Here is a 6796-nt window from a genome sequence, read left to right as displayed (position 1 = left end):
CTTCTGGCGGAGGAACCAATACAGGTAGATTGGACAAATAAATCTTGATAGCATCAAAAGCAGTCTAATACTCTTCAGTCCATTTTGTAAAAGCGTCTTTCTTAAATAGCTTGAAGATAGACTCAAACATAACAGTTGATTGAGCTATGAATCGACTAATGTAGTTCAACCTCCCTAAGAAACTCATCACCTCCTTCTTCGTCTTCGAAGGAGGTAAATCTTGAATTTCCTTAATCTTTAAAGGATTGAGCTCAATACCCCTTCTGCTTAATATAAATCCCAACAACTTGTTGGCTGGCACTCATAAAGCGCATTTGGCAGGATTTAAAATCAAGTTGTAACGACGCAAACGATCAAAGAACTTCTTTAAATGCGTCAAGTTGTTTGAACTCTCGCGGGACTTGATTATGATGTCATCTTCATACACCTCGATCTCCTTATGAATCATGTCATGAAATATGGTCATCATATCCCTTCTATAAATAGCGCCAACATATTTTAGGAGAAATGGTATCACCCTATAATGATATACCCCCCAAGCCATAATAAAAGTGGTCTTTTCTGCATCTTTTTCATCCATCAGGATATGATAATAACTTGCATAACGATCTACAATTGACTGCATTTCATGTTTAGCATAGTTATCGATCAGAATGTGAATGTTCGGCAACGGAAAATTATATTTTTGCTAACTTTATTGAGATCTCTGTAATCAACACATATTCTGATCTTCCAATCTTTTTTGGCAACCGGAACAACATTGGCAAACAAGGTTGGGTATTGTGTCACTTCCACCAATCGAGTTCGATCTGCTTGGTTATCTCTTCTTTTATCTTTTAACTCAACTAAGGCTTGAATTTTCGAGCCTTCTGTTTCTTTATACTAAATCCCGGATTAATCGGCAACTTGTGAGACACCACATTGGTACTCAGCCCTACCATGTCACTGACTTCCTAGACGAACACGTCAATGTATTTAGTAAGCAAATGAATCATATCTTTTCTTTGAGCTTCATTAAAATGAATACTGATGTTGACCTCTTTGATGCACTCTTTGTCTCCTAGTTTCACGGTTTAAGTTTCTTCAAAATTTGGCTTATTCTGATTTTCAAACTGCCTGAATTCCTCTGTAACATTTTCTTGTACTTCATTTCCTCTTCATATTCTTCACCCTTATCATCACTTGCCTCGTTTTGTTCGTTCAGCTCGTGACGTGACATGACATTGGCAATTTTAAAATTAATATCATTTAAACCATAAACAGACAAAGTTAATGAAGTAAAATATAGCAAATAAGTAGATAAACAAATTTTCAATAAAAGAGGCTTTCATTCAAATTGGAATGACAACTTTTGCCCTGGAAAAATGCCATGTTGATTTTATAAACATCATGGGAAAACTTTGAAAATTCAAAAAATTTAAAGAAAAGCAAAATGGTGGGTCTCGGGCCTTTTCCGGACCACCACCAATTTCAAAATATGTATAAACAAGTCTTTCTACCAAGATGATCAGGGAATAATGATTTGCGTAGAAGTCCAATTCTGCAGCTGTTCTCCAAGCTCAGTAATACATATACTAGCTAGCTCGACCTCTTCTTCTATGACAACATCGATCTCTTCAAAACGGTCATAGATTCCTTCCCCGAGTTCATCATGATTCGCGTACTTCTGAAATGGAAATGATTGATATAGATGTGGGATTGGCTTAGGCAATGACTTATCACTGCTCTTTTTCATCTTCATCTCATCATCTGTGGGGATGTACCCCTAACCATATCTCACTCCTTTAACGAGGAATGGAATAAGCTAAATAATCCCTTTGGAATTGCTTCCAAATATATAACCAAATTCAAACCCATTCTGCAACATCGCATTGGCGATCATCTTGGACACGGCAGGCATAGAAGGCTTTGGGGCCAAATCCTCACTGGTGGCATTTACCAGCTCCACTGTGTAGAAATTAGTACCTCGCAAAACTTCTCCAATATTGGGTATATGCCTACCAGAGTGACTCCTTTCGCCATGAATAATCATCTCTTCATCCTTCAATATAAGCTTCATCTTCTAGTGAAGAGTAGAAGGCACAACTCCATCCGTACTGATGAAAGGCCTTCCCAGAATAAGGTTATAGCTGGTGTCAATGTCGAAGACATGAAACTGTACACTGAACTCTGTTGAACCCATTTGGATGACCAGATTCATCACTCCCAACGTATCTCTCTATACTCTGTCGAATGCTCTTACATTAACTTTGTTTTTTTCCAGCTTCCCCAAGTCAAACATTAACTGCCTTGGAGTCGTTAGTGGGAAAATGTTGAGACCGGACCCATCATCAACTAGGGCACAGTTTATAACCCTTTCACGACATATTACAGTGACATGCAACGCCTTTTTGTGCGACCTTCCTTCAATGGGCAACTCTTCATCATAGAAGTTAATCTGATGCCCTCGTATAACTTGGTCAATCATAGCCGCCAAATTATTGCTTCTTTTTCCCATGGTCACATATGTATCATCACGAGACTTCATCAAGGACTATCTATGCATTTGGACCTCATCAGTAGGGCCCACACCAAACTTTAGGCAGGTGTTTTTTCTAGATGCTTAATGATTGAATAGTCCTTTGGCTGCATCTTTCTCTTGAATTCCTCTGCTTTGCCGTCACTTATCGGCCTTTTCCCTTGATCTTTCTTTTGTCCTTCAAAAGCCAACTCTTTGAGAGTATAACAACTCCTAGATAGGGTCATACCTGAGTGGAAGAGGTTTCAATCACGAACTTTGGCCTAACAAGAGATTTGAATGGCAACAAGGCAACAACTTTTGCAGGTGGTAGGTAACTCCTTTTTCTCTTTAACGCTCAGCGAGGCCACAACCCTTTCCAACTCATCATTGACAATCGTAGTTATCACTTTTGTAACGCACCATTAATCATCTGTCTCTATCATATTGATGCCTCCATGATTCGGCAAAGGTTTTATGTTGATATTGGGCGTGGCTTCTTGAAGAGAAACTATTTCTTGGTCGATCAGATCTTGAATGTTGTGCTTGAGGTTGATTCAGTCCTCGGTATCATGTCCAACGATGATGGAGTAAAACACACACCTTTGATTAGGTCTGTAGAATTTGGAACTTGTATCCACCGGCTTAGGCCCCACTGGGTGAATGTATCCTGCCGCAGCTAGTCGCTCGTATAGCTTTGTTCAACTTTCAGCGAGCACAGTAAAGTGTCTGGAGGCTTCTTCTCGAATATGGGTTGAGGGGGATCATAGCTACCTTGTTGTCAAGAAGCATCTATTGATAATTTTAGGAATTTGATTGGGGAGTTTGGCTTCTTGAATAAGGATTAGTTTGGTAATTTGGTGATGGAATTTGGTAGTTCGTGGGGGTATTTTATTATACTAGATCTTGGACTTGATATACTGGTGGGGGTGGTCTGTAGTTTGACTGCTTATTGGAACGGTTAGGAGAAACATTTTGGAAAACGGGGGATAGAATTTGATAAGGTGGAGAAGAGTTTTTGTAAACAGGAGATGGATTTTGGTAATTTAGAGGAGGAGCATTTGGGTATGAGGAAGTAGCATTTGGATAACCTTCTTGTGTATATCAAGCCTTGTAAGAGTTATGGGAAGGTCGGGGACGACCTTAGTAGTATGACGGTCTTTTGTAGGCCTTAGTCCCTTTAGAAGAGACAGCCAAAATGTCTTCTCTCTTCTTCTTCAACAAACCCGATGATCTGGGCAACACATAGCTTCACCAATCTTCACTATCTCAGCAAATTTCGCTACAACGAGAAACATGATTCTATCATAGTATTCGGGCTCTTGCACCCGCACAAACACTTCGACTATTTCTTTTTCAGACATCGGAGGAAGAACTCTAGCTACTTTTTTTCTCCACCTATATGCAAACTCTCGACAGAGTGGAATTTTGCTTCATCTTTTCCAAGGAGTATCGATCGGGAAAAATTTCAACGTATTAAGCAAATCGATCAATAAACTCCTTGGCTACGACATATGCAAACTGTCTCCTTTGTATCTCTACTCTCATATCCGGCGATGTGTTGCATTAGATGCATAATAAGTTCATTCTGATCCTCTATGGTGGGTTGAGCCACCACAACATCAGTAAGACTGATTCTTTGTTATTGTCCCCTATCACTGCTTTTCCCTTGTCTGAATTCTAGTAAGGGAAGGAATCTGCAGGACCTTTGGATCTAGTGAAGTGTGGATCATATGCCAGCTTAATAGACACAAACCAGGTTTCAAAGTACCTGAGGAGGAAAACAACTCAAAGGAAAATTTGTCAGTTCGAGTCGAGAATACAAAATGCATAATATCACACAGAGAGCAAATAAAATCACAAGTTGCTTTGTTTGAGGATATCTTAACCCATGAATAAAGGGAAACTATCGTTTGAACAAGTAGGAGTTTCCTTCTTTTAGTTTGACACTATCTCAAAAAGGTTAGATCATGTTGAGGTAAGTCTTCTTGCATATGTTCATTTTGATGTCCGTTGATCTGAGCTTCACATTTCCTTGTAGCATGGAAGGGGGAGAATAAAATTTTTGAAAGATAGGGGCCTGGCCTCGGAAGGGTGCCTACGTATCTCACGGGGATAATTGAGGCCCTACGTAGTTCAAATAAGAGAAATAGTTGTTTTTCATTCATTCATTCATTACGATTACAAGGGAATTAAAAAAAACAACAAAGCTATTAAAATATAAACGGTGGCCCCATCATAGTAATTCTTTTTCTTGTTGTAGAATCATCCACGGGGAACAGACTCGACTCGGATTTTTCCCAGATTTACAAGGGTTTCTACGTCATAGCGAAAACTGATTCACCTTGAGAGGCTATGATCTGTAGCATTATGATCTGCCCAAGGTTTCCAAATTTCTACCCCAATGAAATCGAGACCTCTGTCATCCTCTTCGATAAAGGCTAAGACCCCACTCTGAGCCAAATAGTTGTAGATTTCCAACAATGACTTTCTGAACGACGTGAAATAATAACAAATGAATAGCGTGTACTCATTTGGCTCTGAATGGTTGAATGTGAGAACGGTATTATCACCCCACATGTGCGGGATGTCCTTAATGTCGATCTGGCGGCAGATCCTCGCCTTATGCTGCACACGTTCTTCAATTGTGTGCCCTTGCTAGTTCGGATGGAAAGTACACACCTTTGGAGAGTTCATGCTCAAAGTCTTAAGCTACTCCCTCTTCAGGTTTCCACATAAGATGCTTGTACGCAAGAGAGCACATCATACATTTTTCTTCTACGTGATATGTTGGCACATAAGCCGGTTTAGTGATCCACTTTCTTCCCCTTGGTCATTGTCTTCCCTAGTTTCCACAGGGTGAGTGTCCTCTGGACCATCATTAGTTTCTTGTTCACAGACAAAGTATTTCTCACGCATCTTCTGAAGTTTGACGATCATGTCCTTGTGGAAAGACTTGTTCCTCTTCCGCACTTCGACCATTCTTTCCCTCATGGTAGTGAATTCCGCCATCTCCACCGTCAGTTCCTCCTCAAATGCTGCATTTCTTGCCAGCACATATGTTATTTCTGAGTCTATCTCTGCTTCTCTTGCCTCCTTTTCCTGAATCCTCACATGAAGCCTATCCAGCTTCTTCCTTAAGTCCTATCTCTCTTTCTCGATGTTTCTCTTTTTTTGTCATTTTAGACGTCAAATCCTCATTCAGCTTTATAGTTGCGGCTTTGTAGTCCGCTGTTGCAATTTCGACCCTGAGTCCTTTTTCTCTAACCTCATGAATTTTCTATGTGATTTGTTCTATTTTTCTCTTCAACTTTTCTCTAGTAAGTTCCATCTCGACACTTTTACCCTTTCCCATAGCGGTGATCTTGCTTTTCCTGAGGTGATAAAGTAGCATTTTAGGATTTTGATATAGGATTTTTTGCTTTTGACTGAGAAACTTAAGACTCGGAAAATTAAGTTTGACATATTATAGTAGTGATCTGTATATATCTTTTGGAAATTTCTGGGAAGGAGTGGGTTAGAAACATCCTTATTCAAAATAAAAAATCACATAAACAGTTAAGCACACAAGTATAGTGACAAATATTGTGTCCTAAACATGATTGTGATCCTTTCATGCCAAGGGTAGGCCTAACGATTAAAGGATGTATATGCCTTTTTGAAACAACTAATTATTGATGGCTTAAAGTTCCACACCTTAAGAGGGTCATCTATCATTCTTCATACATTATTTCATGAAGTTAAATGTAGAACTAACACATCAAGATGCACAAGCAAGATAAGTAAAATTGAATTTGATCAAAAATCCTTTTTCATGCAATTTAGAATCTTGAAAAATGCGTAACATAGTGTTACTCAAGACATATATAACATATGGAGAACATGCAACTCATAATTTTATGCAAGACTCCTATCTTAAACAAGCTTCTAGGAACTCTTTAGTCTAAACCTCAAGTAAGAAAAAGAGGAAAAGATAGGGATATCAACAACCTTAGTACTCTCATCATCATCCCCCACTTAGGGTAAACCCATTTAATATCAACTTAACTCAACCATCATCATTCTACTAGGCCTAACACCCAAAGGAAATCCATAACAATCAAGTTTGGTCATACTACCCAACCACATAAGGTTTCAACTATAGCATATATACCAAGGGTCAAAAAAATTAGAGGAAAACAATATGGAAGGCTTAGGTACAAAGAATCTTTCTTTCCTTTCGATACTAGGGCAAGGTAACTTCTAGGTCATTCCAACCCACATCACCCTACAAGGTAAGCATACTACATCCATATAAGA

This window comes from Solanum pennellii, chromosome 11 (genome assembly GCF_001406875.1).
Source record: "Solanum pennellii chromosome 11, SPENNV200".
In the NCBI taxonomy this organism is placed as follows: domain Eukaryota; kingdom Viridiplantae; phylum Streptophyta; class Magnoliopsida; order Solanales; family Solanaceae; genus Solanum; species Solanum pennellii.
The sequence above is the reverse complement of the archived record's forward strand: the minus strand, read 5'-3'. Positions refer to the sequence as shown.